Consider the following 19350-nt stretch of genomic DNA (forward strand, 5'->3'; position numbering starts at 1 on the left):
GCACGATGCCCCCTCCAGAACCAGTGGAGAAACCATCCACTCACCCCATCCTCCCCAGGAATAAGCTCACTGGGCACGATGCCCCCTCCAGAACCAGTGGAGGAGCCATCCACTCACCCCATCCTCACCAAGATGAAGCTCACTGGGCACGATGCCCCTTCCAGAACCAGTGGCGAAGCCATCCAATCACCCCATCCTTCTCAGGAGGTAGCTCACTGGGCAGGATGCCCCCTCCAGAGCCTGTGGAGAAGTCATCCACTTGAGAGACTGTGGCCTTGCACTCCTCAGGACAGAGCAATGGGCATGTTGTCCCCTCCAGAGCAAGGTGGGCAAGTCACCCACTCGAGAGACTGTGGCCTTGCACTCCCCATGACAGAGCAATGGGCAGGTTGCCCCCTCCAGGACCAGTGGCGTTGTACCACCTTTGGGCTGAGGTACCCCCGTTCTCTGTCCCTCTGAAGTGCCTGCCTATTTCTGGCCTGATGCCCCTGCAGTGTTCTCTCTGTGTTGTTGCAGGAGTGAGGTGGGGCCTTGGACTTTGTGATGTGGCCCTGTGGCCTAAAAACACTGATGACTTGGCAGTGTCCCTTGATTTGTAAATATGTATATTCTTTTTTATTTGGATGCACGTATTCCTACTATATTTATTTTATTTTACTCACTTTAATCTATTTGTGTTGTCCTTGCATTGTTCGTGAGGGGTACGGGGGCAATATGTTATGTTACTGCATCTGCCTGTGTGTATGGTGTGGGGGTGGGGGTGTTACGTGTTTCCTCCCCCCGTGTGCTAGGCGGCTGTACTCACTGTGGTCATCTTTGCTGTCATTGGTGTTCGTAGTGGAGCAGCACATAGAAGAGCATGGGGAAGACATACAACACAGGCTCCATGGCGTGGTTCTTCCCTGAGTCTCCACAGGTGAGTCATTTCCCTTCTGTGCAGTGTTTCCATCAGGCTTTTGATGTCGTTGGTACCGCCCTGGAAAAGGTGGTGGATTGGCATGTCTTAATACAGTGGGCGGAACATTGCCTTCCGCCTGGCTGTAGGCGGTTACTGCTGTGGTGCCTGTTGTTTCCACCCTGGCGGTCGGTGTGCTAAAGTGGATGTCTGTCTGAGGTGTTTCCACCGTGGTCATAATTTGGCAGTAATTACCACCGACCTGTTGGCGGTATTACCACCACTTTATCACTGACCACCAGGGTTTTAATGAGGGCCTATGTGTCTTTTTTTTTTAATATTGAGTCTGCAAAAAATGACTCATGCAATGTGACGCATGTGAACGTCCACATGTTATTGTTTTGTTGCAACATGGAAAAACAACACATTTCTGTGTAGCGTCAATAAAAATGACGCATTGTCGAACATGTATCGAATGTGCAGACCAAGTGAGGTAATGCACCTGCCATGATGCAAACAAGGAACTGCACTGGTAGTTCCACTTTCTTTTGCACTAGCAGTCTTTTTGTCTTTCTTGGAGGGAGGTTGTGTTAGTTTTGTCTGTGATTTGGAGTGCTGGTGGAGTGGTGTCTTATGCTGCCACGTGTTCCTGTACTGTCTATTGTGTCTAGTTTGTGTTGTGTATTTGTGTATTGTTCTGTTTTGTCATTGTATTGTAGGGTGGTTGTCATTGGGGTAGTTTGTTAGTCGGGTTAGCTGGGGGTAGTTCTGGATTTTATTGTAACTGGGCAGGATACAGTGGGTTGGGATCTCTGGGATGTCTGGGAAGGGAAAGGCCCATCACTTTGGTCCAGAGGTGGGGGTTCACATGGTTAATTATGCATTAACTTCCCCACATGGTGGATGTGGATGGCAGAGTCATCCAAGGATACAGGACAGAGGCAAGAAAGCTGCATTGGGGTCAGGTCCTGTCTCACATGAACCAGATATACCAGTTGGAGAGGACTGACTGGCAACCTAAGCATCACTGGGCAGAGCTAATAGCATGCAAGGGCGGCCTACTGGAGGTTCTCGGTACTGAGGTCAGCAGAAGTGTTGGTGAGTACAAAATACTTGAGGGGACTCCTGTTGTGCAATTTCAAGTTCATGTCTGTTTTACATAGGCCTCATTTACAAAGTTAAACTTAAGGGCAGGCAAGTGGGTAGTGTGCCGTTGCAAAACTACATCCAAGAAAAGGCCAATAAAGCACCATATTGAAGACAAATGGCACATTCTTCACCTTATCCCCAGCACAATGTTTTTATGTGCAGTAACGTTGTCACAACAGTGTCATGGTTGTAGTGAAATTATTTCACAGGAAGAAGTGCCCATGTCCACTAAGGGACTGACAGATGTTGTATCTTGCATAATCATGTAGTGATTGAAGTGATGCATGTATAAAAGAAATCAAGCCTGGGTGTGTCCTTTGAGCCATGCATGTGCAGAGTGACATTACATTTGCCTATGCTCTAAAAATGATGCAGAAGTGAGTCATTTGCAATATGTGAACAATGTAGCTGAGACATGTATGTGTTGTACCAGCACATATTTTTACATGTCAAGCTGGCCTACCAATGTATGTCACAAAGACATCTCAATTGGCCTTTTTGAGTAATCACTAACCTAAGTATCCTATGTACATTAGGAAATTCTGTGTGATGTGCAATATGTGTCCATGCTAGTCATTGATCAACATTAAAATTGCTATGTAACATGTTTTGTCTTGCAGCTGGTCCCCATCCTTACACCATCTGTGAGGTGGCCAGTTTTGCCAACCCCAAAACTACCAGTGAGTGTCAATCTGTAGACGTAATGTATAGTGCAAGTATGGTGTAAGATGTGGTATGTTCTGTGTGATGCCATGTATCAAGTGCATGTATGCTATGACAGACCTCATGTGCAACACATGGATGCGGAATGTATTGTTGCACTTGTATTTAGAATGTGCATCCGAAGTAAACAATGCACTGGTGCCAACATCTACACAAGGGCCTTGTAAATATTTTCCATGGTATATGAGTCCAAAAACAGTGTTTAATGTTAGGACATGTGGCAGAAGTTCAGGATCTGATATATGTATGCAGGGTGGCAAGATGTTGTTCCCTAAACATGTGACTGCACTGTGTGCCACATGTAGTACACATCAACTCTAGTCATGGTGAGATCTATCACCATGTGATTATTTCCCCCTATTTGCAGTACAGTGGGCAATCTACCACACTTGAGAAATGCCTAAGTCTTAACAAACATGGAGGTGTAATACTCCATAAACAGTGTCGTGTGTCACTACATTGCCAACCTATGTCATCCACAGAGATTTTGACATGTGTATTTGGACTGAGAGATGTCCATACAACATTGTCATATGACATACCATCATTCAAAATATTCTCAGATAGTGGTGGTCCTGATAATACCCATGTTGTGATGCAAACAGCTTCACACCATGCACAGCATTAGCCAGTGCTTTTTCCAAAATCCCTGTGCAGATAAGGTAAATACCATGTATGCACCCACATATGAGATGTCAGTGCTGAGTGCTTTAGTGCAACATGCAACGCACATTTCTTTGAAATGGATACAGATAGTGGGCAGCATAGTGCAACACATCAAGGAGCCCTGGGACTAAGCCATCAGTTATTGAACAATTCACATGGTACTGAGCTGTGTGGATATGAGAATTGTGTCACCCTCCCCGTGTGACATTGATGACTGATCTACCCACCATTCACACATTTGATAGCTATCACATCCATTTCCCATGTAGCAATGTTTTCAGAGACTATCCTTGCCATTACAGGCAAAAACTATTGTGAGACTACCTTTCACTAGCAGTCCTTGCTCAGATGAGCAATCAGATCAGGGGTCAATGACACATGCATGAGAAACATTGATGAGCAATCCAACATGATGATAGTGACATGCCATGGCCACATGGATGATGAGTATGACAATACTAGTCAATTGTGTCATGGTCACTAGAAGATGTTCAAGGATGGTGACATGGTATTGTGCTACAGTGAATAACTGTGGAACTTTGCACATGTGCATTTTTTTTAGTGATTGTAGGTGTGCAGATGTGTATTCACCTTGCCCATCAATGTGACATTGTGATTTGTGCATGTCAATGTCAGAGGATTGCCGTTGGTGTATTCATTGCATGCTTGTTGCTCTTTTGAATGACAGAAAGTTGGCTGACATGTCCTATTTCTCCTAAAGCTGCCAACATGACCTTAGCTGAGAAACAGGAGTTTGCCCTATGTGCAGAACACTACCGGCACATCAAACTAGTCAAGAAGGGGTACAGGTGGATGGAACACCTGTATGAAAAGGAAAAGGCTTCAGGGACCTGGAGGACCTTCCCTCATGGGGGCCACCCAGCCAGCAGGCATGTCTGAAAGATTGGTCAGGACTGGAACTTCAGGAGCAGGACCCTCTACAGTACCCATGCTACCTTCAGCAAACACTGCAACTGGCACATCCCAGACAGTTCAGCAATTTATTGAGCCACCATATGTTCAGGAGTTCAGAAAAGAACTGCTTGAGTAGAAGTACTGAATTGTTCGGGTGGAGCACAGGACTGAACAGATCAGGCCCAACTGAGCAGGCATTGAGCTGGACATTTTCACATCTGAACATTGCTTCCCTTACCCATGTATATATTTTTTTCATAGGTGGTGTTTGTGACGGGCTGGATTGCGATCGCCTGCACACATCCCTGACTTGTGCTGACTCTGCCCCTGGTGCTCATAGTCTGACCCGCCTCCTGTCCCGTGATTGGTGGAATGGTCATGAATGGTGGGCCGCTGAGAGGTCAACACTGCCACCGGCAGCACTCGCGGAAGTCGGCGGTTCGGTAGACACACACGAACGACCACAGGAGATGGAGGAAGAAACTCGACCACGAGAGAAGGAAAACTCTCATCAGAAGGACGAAGGAGAAGGAGAGTGGTGGCTCCTCGAGACTCGGGAAGACAACCGGAGGCATCTGACGGGTTCAACTGAGACAGGCAACCGGGAGGACGGAACGCTACCACCCGCCACGCTTCTGGAGAAGCGTGGCAACTCCAGGTGCGTGGGATCACATATCTGGGAGAAAACGAGAGAGAGAGAGAGAGTGAGAGAGAACTGTATGTAAAAAGAGGGGGGGGCGGGAGAAAAACAGAAGGGGATAACGGAAAAAAGGAACAAAACGGGCACTGAAAGGAGGAAGGGGGGGAACAGACACACCACCAATTAAGCACTATAAAGCACTTTTAGTAGACAATTGCACATTAAAGGCACTGCGCACAAAACGGCATAGGCACCAAAGAAAAGGAAAAGAGGCACTAAGCACTATAATAAGGCCAAGCGGACCATTCCAGGACAGCGCATAGAAAATACAGAAAACAGAAGAGAAACAGATAGAAAAAAAAACCCTGTTAAGAAAGAGAAAGACAGGAAGAAAACAGAATAAAAGACCAAAAACCAAAGGCGACCTGACCACTTACAAATTTCCTCTGTTCTCTCCACATGTATTTCCCGGGGACACCTGTACGCCAAGAAAACAAAGAGAGAGACGAGTGAAGAAGATACCACAACAGAAACAGCCATTCCACCCACCGCCCAAGAAGAAAACCTTAAACATACCTGTACCTTAACTCACCAATTACCACCTTAATCCAATAAAACACTGGTACATCGGAACAGCGCGTTCGAGTACAACAAGACCATTAAGTCTCTCTTATGGAAAAGTATATCTGAGGCGGGTAAGGATTGGGAGAAGAAACTTCCTCTTGTTCTATACACTATCCGTACTCACATGCAATCCTCTTTAGGTCATAGCCCCTTTGAAATGTTGTTTGGCCGCCAGCCTCATACGTTGCTAGATATGTTATCAGAACAGTGGGAGGACACCGAAGAAGAGATAAAAGATCTGTTAACCTATACCCGAAATTTGCGAGAAAACCTCCATACAGTATGGGAAGAAGCCCACACTGCTTTGCGTGAAGCCCAGCACAAGCAAAAGCAAATATATGACACCCACAGTACTGTCCGGACATTAGCTGTAGGAGATAAAGCATTGGTCTTACTCCCTAGCATTGAAAACAAATTATTGTCTCGATGGCAGGGTCCCTTTGAAGTAATCGCCCAAATAAATCCCACCACTTATAGGTTAGCCATGCCCCAAAGTGTCGGAGGAGAACAGATATACCATATCAACCTTCTTAAGAAATGGGTAGAACCCGCTGGTGGACAAGCCATCCATTATGTCACCTCTGATTTAAATGAAGACATCCCTTATCCGTTACTCTCTCATCAAGATGTATCCAACCCCGGAAAACCCTGGATCAATCCCGGCCTTACAAGGTCCTACCTGAACCAGTTAAACCACCTGGTGACCCGAAACCAAGATGTGTTTTCTAAATATCCAGGAAGAACCACCTTAGTCCAGCATCCCATTCACCTCAAAGAAAATACGGTATCCCGACAGAGACCTTACCTTATCCACGAAGCCAAACAGAAAATTATAGAAAAATAAGTCCAAGCCATATTAGCAGCGGGTATCATAGAGCCCTCAACCAGCCCATGGTGCTCGCCGGTCGTACTGGTTCCCAAGCCCGATGGCAGCACTCGATTTTGTGTTGACTATAGGGGGGTCAATAATTTAACATATTTTGATGCCTTTCCCATACCTAGAATTGACAAGCTGGTTGAAAGATTGGGTCAAGCCAGATATCTAACCACGTTAGATCTCACGAAGGGCTATTGGCAGATACCCTTGAGGGGGGAAGATAAAGAAAAAACAGCCTTTGCCACCCCTTCTGGCTTGTACCACTTCACTGTCCTGCCGTTTGGGCTACACAGGGCCCCTGCCACCTTAAAAAAGACTCATGGATGAAATCTTACGACCGTACAGGCAGTAAGAGGCGGCCTATCTTGATGACATCATTATCTATAGCAAAACGTGGGCGGAACATATGTCACACCTAGAGGCCGTTTTAGGTGCCCTTAGGAAAGCTCAGTTAACTGCCAATCCAGAAAAATGTCGGCTGGGACAAACCAGTATTAAATATCTAGGCTACATTGTAGGGGGCGGTAAGATTAGGCCCCAAGTAGAAAAACTAGAAGCTATTTCCCAGATGTCATATCCAAAGAAAAAAAAAGATATCAGGGCGTTCTTGGGGCTTGTTGGCTATTATAGACGCTTTATACCCCATTTTTCCACAATAGCTGTACCCCTGTCTAACTTGTTGCGGAAGACGTGTCCCAATGCTCTTGGTCCTCCTTCAGTCTCCGAGTTACGTGGTTTTGACAAACTCAAGACCGCTCTCACTTCTGCACCAGTCCTCTGTTGTCCTGATTTTGATAAACCCTTTGTATTACTGACCGACGCCTCTGAGGTGGGCCTTGGGGCTGTGCTGTCGCAACTGCAGGATGATGGCAACCTTCACCCCCTTTTGTACATCAGCCAGAAGCTTCTTCCCCGTGAACGGCTTTATCCGGCTATAGAGAAGGAGTGTTTGGCCATTAAGTGGGCTATTGAATCACTTAGGTACTATCTGTCTGGCAGAACATTTACCCTGGTTACCGATCATTCCCCTCTCACCTGGCTAGCCCACAATAAGGACACCAATTCCCGTGTTCTATGCTGGTTCCTTTCCTTACAACCTTTTTCATTTCAGATCCAGCATCTCCCGGGTAGCCAAATGGTGACTGCGGATTTTCTGTCCCGGTATCCTGCCTCTGAGCGTCTAGACAGGCCACTCTGTAGGGGGAGTGTTTGTGACGGGCTGGATTGCGATCGCCCGCACACATCCCTGACTTGTGCTGACTCTGCCCCTGGTGCTCGTAGTCTGACCCGCCTCCCGTCCCGTGATTGATGGAATGGTCATGAATGGCGGGCCGCTGAGAGGTCAACACTGCCACTGGCAGCACTCACGGAAGTCGGCGGTTCGGTAGACACACACGAACTACCACGGGGGGAGGAAGAAACTCGACCACGAGAGGAGAAGGAAAACTCTCATCAGAAGGACGAAGGAGAAGGAGATTGGTGGCGCCTCGAGACTCGGGAAGACAACCGGAGGCATCTGACGGGTTCAGCTGAGACAGGCAACCGGGAGGACGGAACGCTACCACCCACCACGCTTCTGGAGAAGCGTGGCAACTCCAGGTGCGTGGGATCACATACCTGGGAGAAAACGAGAGAGAGAGTGTGAGAGAACTGTATGTAAAAAGAGGGGGGAGAAAAACAGAAGGGGATAACAGAAAAAAGGAACAAAACGGGCACTGAAAGGAGGAAGGGGGGAACAGACACACCACCAATTAAGCACTATAAAGCACTTTTAGTAGACAATTGCACATTAAAGGCACTGTGCACAAAACGGCATAGGCACCAAAGAAAAGGAAAAGGGGCACTGAGCACTATAATAAGGCAAAGTGGACCATTCCAGGACAGCGCATAGAAAAGACAGAAAACAGAAGAGAAACAGATAGAAAAAAAACCCTATTAAGAAAGAGAAAGACAGGAAGAAAACAGAATAAAAGACCAAAAACCAAAAGCGACCTGACCACTTACCAAATTTCCTCTGTTCTCTCCACATGTACTTCCCGGGGACACCTGTACGCCAAGAAAACAAAGAGAGAGACGAGTGAAGAAGATACCACAACAGAAACAGCCATTCCACCCACCGCCCAAGAAGAAAACCTTAAACATACCTGTACCTTGACTCACCAATTACCACCTTAATCCAATAAAACACTGGTACACCGGAACAGCGCGTTCGAGTATTCCTTCCACGCGGGCCCAGGTCACAGGGTTTTTAGATAGGTTAGATTAGTTAGCATAATATAGTTCGTTTTAGGCCATAATAGCTGTATTGTGTGTGTGTGGGGGGGTTGTGATGACTAATATAATTGTTTGGGGAGTGGATGGTGATGTTTTGGGTCTGTGTTATTGTTACTATGTTATAGTGAAATTAAAAAAAATATGAAAATGTTTCAAAAAATTAAAAAATACATATTTGTTTATCCTATATGTTTAGTCAGTCAATGTTTAGCTGCATTCACTGTTGTTCTTCTCTAATGGTGTATTCTAATGGGGTGGAGGTGGATGTTTACAATGAGGGGTTTGATGTATAGAATAGGTTAAGTTTAGCTAAGTTAGTTGTAGTGACAGGTTAGGATAAGATAGTGTAGGATAGGTTAGTATAGCTAGGTTATTTAGGAATAGTTGGTTAGGGTTACGTTAATAGTTAAGTACATCTTGTTGAACCAAGCAGCTTGGTCTCCACCATGTCTATTGTCCAGGTGGTAGCATGTCTGCACAGGTCATGTAAGACACATTCCAGTACTTTGTGACATGTGTGACTCTATGTATCTTCTGTGGTGAAGTTCCTGTCAGGCTGGCAATGGTGTCAGATCAGCGACTCAAGACATTTTTGTACAAGGTACATGGCACTCTGGTTGTGCATGGATACACAGCCTGACACATGCATTCATACTGCATTGTTGTGTGTCATGAAGTTATGTGACTTCCATTGTCAATATGCTTTTAACAAAACACCCCCCCTAAATCTTGATTTTGGTACTGAGCCCACTCATACTTACCCCTCACAGTTTTACACATGCATAATTTCTTTGTAACATCAATTTAGTACTGTTGTTACCATCCTTGCTTCGACCAGCCCCTGGTGTAGTGATCGGTGTCAGGTATCACAATATGTGCATGCTACATGATACATACCATCCTTGGAAGCCTCAGGTAAAACTTGTTTCTCAACATAGTTCTCAGTCACCTTAATCATGTTACAGTCAATATGTGTGGCATTGTGCTCGACACAAATACACACATGTCCCTTAGGTAGGTACTCAGTGGCATTATTACAAACCCCTAGTGCCACCATGGCATCATTTTCTTCACATATGTACAAGTTGGCATTGTGCCCCTTTGGGTGCCTCAACACTACCTTAGATATTTTTCTCCCTTGCAGCAGGTTTCTCCGGCAGAGGGCCGTGCAATGGGTGTTGCTGTGGCCATACCCAGGCAACACCCATTGCTTTTAAAAGTGCATCAGATATAACATGACATGTAAACCTGAGGCAATGGAAGAACACTTACACCAGCACTGGTGTGGGGTTTGCATGACACAACTTAGAAAAATACCATTGTTTCTCCACATGTTTTCTTCTTCCATGTGTACACCATTCTGCAACACACATAAAGAGTGCAAAGATCCATTAGGGACTGTTCATAGCAGGAAGGGACACCTTCCTGCAGATAAAAAAAACATTCCCTGCAACAGTGGCACACATTGCACCATGGTGCTAGGGTGCCTACATTGGCACTAGACAGCAGATTATTCCCCAGCGCTACTGAAAACACACGCTTGGACAAGACTCTTTTCTATACGTCCCTAACCTGCGTTTTAGGAATGACACACCTCAGTGTAGAGAAATTGCTGGTGGAACTGTGCAGCACCCTTTTTATGTACATAGGCCCCACAATCTATTGGCTTCACATAATGGATACCATTCAAATAGTTACTGCCGCAGACACAGATATAACACAGCTTAGGTGTAGAATGAATTTATTTCCATGTGCGAATATAATACATGGAGTTGTGTTCATTGGACAGGAGATAGATCACATGAGAGATCCTAATCCACTGGTTGTCCAAACAGAGTCCTGGGGTAGCAGAACATGTCATAAGACATGTGTAGAAGAGGAGTGCTTCAGTCAGGAGGTGATCACATTGCCATTCTGTAGAATTGGGCACATTGAAAGTTCATGTGTCTGATTGGTCAACAGTGGGAGATTGAAGAGGGGACATGGATAGTTCTTGCGACACTGCATGATCTTAAACACAGAGCACAAGAGAAACAGTCCATGTGCCACAGACTGAAGGTACCAGGCTGTTTTGCGAGTGAAAGATGTCTCTTGCTTTCATCTTCATCATCTGATGTGTGCGGTGCCTCCTATGCCAGGGGTTGTGCTAGAGTTGAAGTTGAGGGAGGCACATACATAAGTGGCAGAAGATGTGAAATTGTAGGTCCCAGCAGCTCTCATCCGTGGTAAGATGTGAGGCATCACTGCAGCAGGAAGGAACTGCTCGTTTCACATCATAGCAACAACGCCACAGTGGTGGGAAGCCAAGTACTCTTTGATGGAGACAGGCTCCCGCTGCATGTACTTCATGACAGCTAGCCATCCCCTCCTCACTGGTGCCACTTTGGAAGGGCATTTGTTCATGCCTCTGCCTCATGACACCAGCTATGTCAGCCAGGGACTGCTGTAGTCCACGAAGCGGGGAGTGGATGCCTCTGATGGCAGCAAAATTGTCCCTATTGGGACTTAGGCACCTTTGAACTTCCGGTAGGCTGTTCACTATGGTCTCTTTCCCACCTGCATCTGCTGTGCAAGCTCACGTTGGACTCCTACCTCTTGACTTTGGAAAACGATGCTTGGGTCTCAGTAGTCCAGGGCTTTGAGTGAGTTGTCAGGTGGTATGTGTGCTCTGTTGAGTGGGTCATCTTGAAACCGCACAACACTGTGTGTCCTTTCTGCAACTGGAGATGGTGTCCCAGTGACACCCAGGATCTGCTAGAGAGTTTTGGGATTGATGTTTGGAAGCTGGTCATCAAGGTCATCTTGAAAGTCTAGAACAAGCAGCTGGGCAGGGAGTATGTCATCATTCTCTGCAATGAGATAGAGATATGTCAATGTTGATCTGTACTAGCTGTTCAATTGAGTCATCAGGATGTTCATCATGGTGCCTTATTTACATGGCGCATAGCCACACATCAAATCCCTCATTCACAGGTCCTTGGCAGAACACTGCACCACCAGAGCATGATTTGTGGTAACCCTCCGTTGGCACATTGTGCCAGTCCACATTTACAATTCAAGTCAGAGCCCTCTGACATGGCTTTTCATGGGCTTTTACATATGACCCCTTTCATGCAGTACGTTGCATGACAGTTGTATGCCATGGGTGTTGTTTGGGGTGTTTCCCATTCAACACCCATGAAAGCTTGCAGATTCAGTTTTATTGCTAGATGTGCATTTTAGGGAATGTGTCAGGTCCCTTTGCCTCCCCACATGTCTTGTGAGAGTAATGCAAGAGGGTAACTGTCCACTTGCATTCTCCATGTCAACTTTTGTTTTGTGTACTGTCTCCTGCACCACTCATAGTCAGATGCACCCACCTTGTGTGTATGTGTCCATACAGGGGAGTGTCCCTTAATGCAAGGGTACACTCAGCCTAACAATGCAGACACCCTTGCCCCCAGCCTGCATGGATACCTGAAAGTTGCCTTGAGTTTCGAAAAGAGAGGTACCAAGAGAATATTCTGAAAAAGGCTTGTGTAGAGACTTCTTAGTGGCTCATGAAGTTAGTTGCACAACAAGAATTCAAAGAGGAGTTGAATTGATAGCTCAAATTTGGTTTGCATATATAAAATGAAATAGAAGAGTCTGAGGTGGAGCTGAGCTGATGCCAGCCCTGTCATCAGAAGAAACTGGGGGAGCGAAGAGCAAAAGTAGTTCTAGCATCAGTAGTGTTATACAAATCTAGAAGACAGTTGCAAAGGTTTGAGGGAAAAGTGAGGAATCAAAAATGCAGAACAGATTTGAGAGTTTCTTAACTATATTCAACATTTCAGAAGCTATATTGTAGACATTGATAATTTACATGACAAACTGAAAAGATAGGGCTTTTCAAGTAGCAGTTTTGGAAATTACTCATGAGAGATACTACTAATGCCAGAACACAACTACCTCCCACATGAATATAGCACAACCTCAAAATAATTGGCAACTCTACTGGTTCAAGAGGCAACTCATTTGTGAGGCCCTATGTCTAATATAAGAACTGATCACAGCTCAGTGCTATTCACAATAATTGTAAGTCAAAAGGTCATCTCATGGGCATATAAGTGGCTCAAAAGCTAGCATCAACCAAAATTTAAATCTCTCTACAGCCATATTTTCTTGTGTATTGGTCATTAAGTAATGATTTATGAAGAAACTGACCCTGCAGTTTACTCCTGTCCACTACGAAGAACAGTGTGATGCTGCCTCAATGCTTGCACAAATGACTGCTGCTCACCTTAACGTAAAGTACATACCATCATACACAAAATACTCAATCTTAGGTATGAGTGAATAAAAATCCACATAATTAAAGTTAAAGAGAAAATGTCATCTACATGCATCCTTAGAATTTACTTTGTTCTATTTCCATATCAAGATTTAAAACATGGTCAAGTTCTCACCTGGAAAAAGGAGGGTCAACATGTTGCACCCCCAAAGGCAAAATAATTAAACGTTACTTACAACAATCCCACTAAAGTTAAGTATGAGTGTTCATGTGGTGTATAGACCACCATCTCATTGTATACTGTGAATGTGTGCAGTGCGTCAAACAAAGAACCAATTGAGATGCCAGTAGAGAAGGAACCAAGGTCCATACTTATACCCTTTGTGTCAATTGGCATCATTTTATTTTACTCTAATTCGATGCAAACCTAACTCCATATTTATACTTTGCTGCTAGACCCATCTAGCGCCAAAGTTATGAAGTTAGTGTCATTTTTTAACCATTAAAACCTACCTTGCATCAACGAGATGCAAGGTAGGCGTTCCCGGGCAAAAAATTATTCAAAGGACCTAGCGCCTTATTTGTCCTCCCATGCAAAAATCACGCATGGGATGAGTGGGGCCTTAACTAATGGTGCTAAGCCTGCTTAGCGCCATTATTTAATGCCTGGGTCAGGATCCCAAGGATAACCCCTCCCACCTGCACACACACCTGGAGGACACCTAAGGATGGGGGGGGGAACCCATCCCAGGTAAGTCCACGTAAGTTTTTTTAGAAATTTTTCTAAAGTGTCTTGGGAAGGTCTAACTTGGGCCCCCCTACATGGAACTGTGCCCAATGGGCATGCCCATGGGACATAAGTCCCTGGGCATGGCCATTGGGCTGGGGTGTATGACTCCTGTCTTTACTAAGACAGGAGTCACAGGAGTCATGTTCATGGGGGTTGTGCATCAAAAAAATGACACTAGTCAGGTTAGAGTATTTTTTTTTACTCTAACCTGACTAGTGCCAATCTTTCCCGCACAACCTCTAGTTTTCCCTACGTCTGCCATACCCGGTTAGCATAAAATTTTTTTTAGGCTAACCGGGCCTTAGTGCCAGCTAGCATCATAGGTTAAAAATGATGCCTGGCTGGCATCTAGAAATGGCACTAACCGGTGCTATACTTTTTGACGCAAACCTGCGCTAATGCAGGTTTGCGTCAAAAAGTATAAATATGGGCCTGATTCTCTCTACTAAGGTGTAAGAGTGCTCATCAGAAGAGAATCATTTTTCAAACAGAGGCCCATATTTATGCTTTTTGATGCAAACCTGGGCCGGCGCTGGTTTGCGTCAAAAATGTTACCGCCGGCCAACGCCATTCCTACGCGCCAGGTGGGCACCTTAATTAAGGATTGATGTTAGCTGGCGCTGTGGGCTGGACAGAGTAAAAAAAAAAAAATCTAACCATACAGCGCCGGCGTGGGGGAAAATGGGGGTTGTGCGTCAAAAAATGGTGCAAGTCAGGTTAGAGTAAAAAATCATGGCTCTGACCAGACTTGCATCATTTTTTGACACACAACCCTCATTGAAATGACTCCTGTCTTAGCAAAGACAGGAGTCATGCCCCGCTGCCCAATGGCCATGTCCAGGGGACTTCTGTCCCCTGGGCATGGCCTTTGGGCACAGTGGCATGTAGGGGGGCCCAAGTTAGGCCCTCCCATGCCACTTAAAGTTTTAAAAACAATACTTACCTCAACTTACTTGTACTTACCTGGGATGAGTCCCCCCATCAATGGGTGTCCTCCAGGGGTGGGTGGGGGTGGTGGGAGGGGTCCCTGGGGGCTAGGAAGGGCACCTGTGAACTTCTTCCATGGTCAGAGACCATGGACATGAGCCCACAAGTCCCTTAACGCTTGCCCTCACCCAGGTGTTAAAAAACGGCACACATCAGGCTGTGCGCCGTTTTTTAAGGCCCGCCCCCTCCTGTGCATCAAAATGACGCAGGAGTATAAATAAGGCGCACATGCCTTTAAGTAATTTTTTTAGACGGGAACACCTTGCATGTCATTAACGCAAGCCGGTTTCCAGCATCTAGAAAATGACGCACGGGGAGGAATTTTGACATTCGCAGGGTCGGGCGTCATAGTATAAATATGGTGCAAGGTGTAAAGAAATGGCTCCCTGTTGCAGTTACCCCCCACTTTTTGCCTGATACTGATGCTGACTTGACTGAGAAGTGTGCTGGGACCCTGCTAACCAGGCCCCAGCACCAGTGTTCTTTCACCTAAAAATGTACCATTGGTTCCACAATTGGCACACCCTGGCAGCCAGATAAGTCCCTTGTAACTGGTACCTCTGGTACCAAGGGCCCTGATGCCAGGGAAGGTCTCTAAGGGCTGCAGCATGTATTATGCCACCCTAGAGGCCCCTCACTCAGCACAGACACACTGCTTACAAGCCTGTGTGTGCTAGTGAGAACAAAATGAGTAAGTCGACATGGCACTCCCCTCAGGGTGCCATGCCAGCCTCTCACTGCCTATGCAGTATAGGTAAGACACTCCTCTAGCAGGCCTTACAGCCCCAAGGCAGGGTGCACTATACCATAGGTGAGGGTACCATTGCATGAGCACTGTACCCCTACAGTGTCTAAGCAAAACCTTAGACATTGTAAGTGCAGGGTAGCCATAAGAGTATATGGTCTGGGAGTCTGTTTTACACGAACTCCAAAGCACCATAATGGCTACACTGAAAACTGGGAAGTTTGGTATCAAACTTCTCAGCACAATAAATGCACACTGATGCCAGTGTACATTTTATTGCAAAATACACCCCAGAGGGCACCTTAGAGGTGCCCCCTGAAACTTGACCGACTGTCTGTGTAGGCTGACTAGTTCCAGCAGCCTACCACACTAGAGACATGTTGCTGGCCCCATGGGGAGAGTGCCTTTGTCACTCTGAGGCCAGTAACAAAGCCTGCACTGGGTGGAGATGCTAACACCTCCCCCAGGCAGGAGCTGTAACACCTGGCAGTGAGCCTCAAAGGCTCACCCCTTTGTCACAGCCCAGCAGGGCACTCCAGCTTAGTGGAGTTGCCCGCCCCCTCCGGCCACGGCCCCCACTTTTGGCGGCAAGGTTGGAGGGAACAAAGAAAGCAACAAGGAGGAGTCACTGGCCAGTCAGGACAGCCCCTAAGGTGTCCTGAGCTGAGGTGACTCTAACTTTTAGAAATCCTCCATCTTGCAGAGGATTCCCCCATTAGGGTTAGGATTGTGACCCCCTCCCCTTGGGAGGAGGCACAAAGAGGGTGTACCCACCCTCAGGGCTAGTAGCCATTGGCTACTAAACCCCCAGACCTAAACACACCCTTAAATTTAATATTTAAGGGCTACCCTGAACCCTAGAAAATGAGATTCCTGCAACAACAAGAAGAAGGACTGCCTAGCTGAAACCCCCTGCAGAGGAAGACCAGAAGACAACAACTGCCTTGGCTCCAGAAACTCACCGGCCTGTCTCCTGCCTTCCAAAGAACTCTGCTCCAGCGACGCCTTCCAAAGGGACCAGCGACCTCTGAATCCTCTGAGGACTGCCCTGCTTCGACGACGACAAGAAACTCCCGAGGACAGCGGACCTGCTCCAAAAAGACTGCAACTTTATCCAAAGGAGCAGCTTTAAAGAACCCTGCAATCTCCCCGCAAGAAGCGTGAGACTTGCAACACTGCACCCGGCGACCCCGACTCGGCTGGTGGAGAACCAACACCTCAGGGAGGACCCCCGGACTACTCTACGACTGTGAGTACCAAAACCTGTCCCCCCTGAGCCCCCACAGCGCCGCCTGCAGAGGGAATCCCGAGGCTTCCCCTGACCGCGACTCTCTGAAACCTAAGTCCCGACGCCTGGAAAAGACCCTGCACTCGCAGCCCCCAGGACCTGAAGGACCGGACTTTCACTGCAGAAGTGACCCCCAGGAGTCCCTCTCCCTTGCCCAAGTGGAGGTTTCCCCGAGGAAGCCCCCCCTTGCCTGCCTGCAGCGCTGAAGAGATCCCGTGATCTCTCATTGACTAACATTGCGAACCCGACGCTTGTTCTAACACTGCACCCGGCCGCCCCCGCGCCGCTGAGGGTGAAATTTCTGTGTGGGCTTGTGTCCCCCCCAGTGCCCTACAAAACCCCCCTGGTCTGCCCTCCGAAGACGCGGGTACTTACCTGCAAGCAGACCGGAACCGGGGCACCCCCTTCTCTCCATTATAGCCTATGCGTTTTGGGCACCACTTTGAACTCTGCACCTGACCGGCCCTGAGCTGCTGGTGTGGTGACTTTGGGGTTGCTCTGAACCCCCAACGGTGGGCTACCTTGGACCAAGAACTGAACCCTGTAAGTGTCTTACTTACCTGGTAAAACTAACAAAAACTTACCTCCCCCAGGAACTGTGAAAATTGCACTGTGTCCACTTTTGAAATAGCTATTTGTGAATAACTTGAAAAGTATACATGCAATTGAAATGATTCAAAGTTCCTAATGTACTTACCTGCAATACCTTTCAAACAAGATATTACATGTTACATTTGAACCTGTGGTTCTTAAAATAAACTAAGAAAAGATATTTTTCTATAACAAAACCTATTGGCTGGATTTGTCTCTGAGTGTGTGTACCTCATTTATTGTCTATGTGTATGTACAACAAATGCTTAACACTACTCCTTGGATAAGCCTACTGCTCGACCACACTACCACAAAATAGAGCATTAGTATTATCTATTTTTACCACTATTTTACCTCTAAGGGGAACCCTTGGACTCTGTGCATGCTATTCCTTACTTTGAAATAGCACATACAGAGCCAACTTCCTACACAAGGTTTGCGCTGAATGTGCATCAAAACTTTTGACGCACATTCGCCTCAAACAGAGTATAAATATGCCCCAAAGTTTGTTAACCATGTCTTATCACTTCCATGTTTTGATGCTTTTAGTGGACAGGACATGGCTGCCTAGTGTGCAAAATTACATTTGTAAGTCCCTAGACAGACCCTATGTTGTTTATGCTGTTTTTGATTTAAAAAATTAACATCACCAAAGGAAATGTGTATTTTTTTTTAAAGGAAAAATAAATGTACTCTGAAATGGAGTTTCCAGGAGACCCCCATTTGGTAGGTTGAATTGTGACCCACTATAAATAGGTAATTTGCAAAAAGATCTATTAGTACGTAGTTTGCATCCCAAATTTCCACACTGGTCGCAAAAAGACTGGTAATGAATTGCAACCAGTAAGTTGGCGCCAGTGTACGTACATTTAGCCCGTAGGACTTTCGAGGAAAGATAAATGAGGTAGGAACTTTTGAATGTTGTTACAAAAATACAAATTCAAAAGCTAAATTACGTGCTCCCAGAAACACAAATGGCCAGATGTACAAGGCCCTTGCGCCTCTTAGCACCACACTAGTGTCATTTTTTTTATACTAATGAGGCATTAAGGAGGCCATTCTTCTTCGCCATATTACCAAAGTGGCGCAATGCAAGCATTGCGCCACTTTGTAACTCCTTGCGCTTCATTATACCTGTGCAAGGTTTAATGTGTGCATGGGGGGTGTTCCCACACAGGAAGGCCACAAAACATGGCACAGTAAAATCGGCAAGACTTCACTGCAACATTTTTCTATCATTTTTAACACCTGTTCGGGGCAGGTGTTAATGTGACAGGCCCATAGTAGCTTATGAGCCTACATAGTGCTTTGCTGGACTAGCGCCATAATTTATGGTGCTGATCAAGCAAAGCCCCCCAGTAGCATCATAAATTATGACTCCATTGTGGAAACGAACGCCATGGTGTGCGGTATTGTAAATAAGGCATAACCATGGTGATGATAGGTGGGGCAGGGGCGGCACAAGAAAAGTGGCGCATCAGGATCGATGGCCACTTTCTTGTAGATTTGGCCCAAAATGTATAAAGGTGCCCTCATTCTATTTACCATTGCATTTGAGAATTGTTTTATTCATCGTCTGTCCTGTTGTGAATGATTTTGAAAAGTAGGACGACATTTGCTGTTGACAGAATCCTCTCCTTATGAGTCGCGGGCTTTTGAGGCTCAAAAAATAGAAGTGTGAACATGGCTTCCATTGAGAGCTCAGATTTACTTGAAACCTTCTAGGATCCGAGAATCTTAAATTAGTGAGCACTGTAAATGCACTTATGGAAAGGTATTTTGAAATGGCTTTGGACCCAGAAGTGCCTTAGATCTTCGCAGTTTACATGTGGAGACATGTCATTATGCAATGGGATATGCTTTGACAGCTACAGGAAAATACGCATTGCATATTTATGGCATGCAGTAAACCGCATAGCTAGTGGGAGATGTGA

The sequence above is a fragment of the Pleurodeles waltl genome, chromosome 2_2 (assembly GCF_031143425.1).
Source record: "Pleurodeles waltl isolate 20211129_DDA chromosome 2_2, aPleWal1.hap1.20221129, whole genome shotgun sequence".
Lineage (NCBI taxonomy): Eukaryota > Metazoa > Chordata > Amphibia > Caudata > Salamandridae > Pleurodeles > Pleurodeles waltl.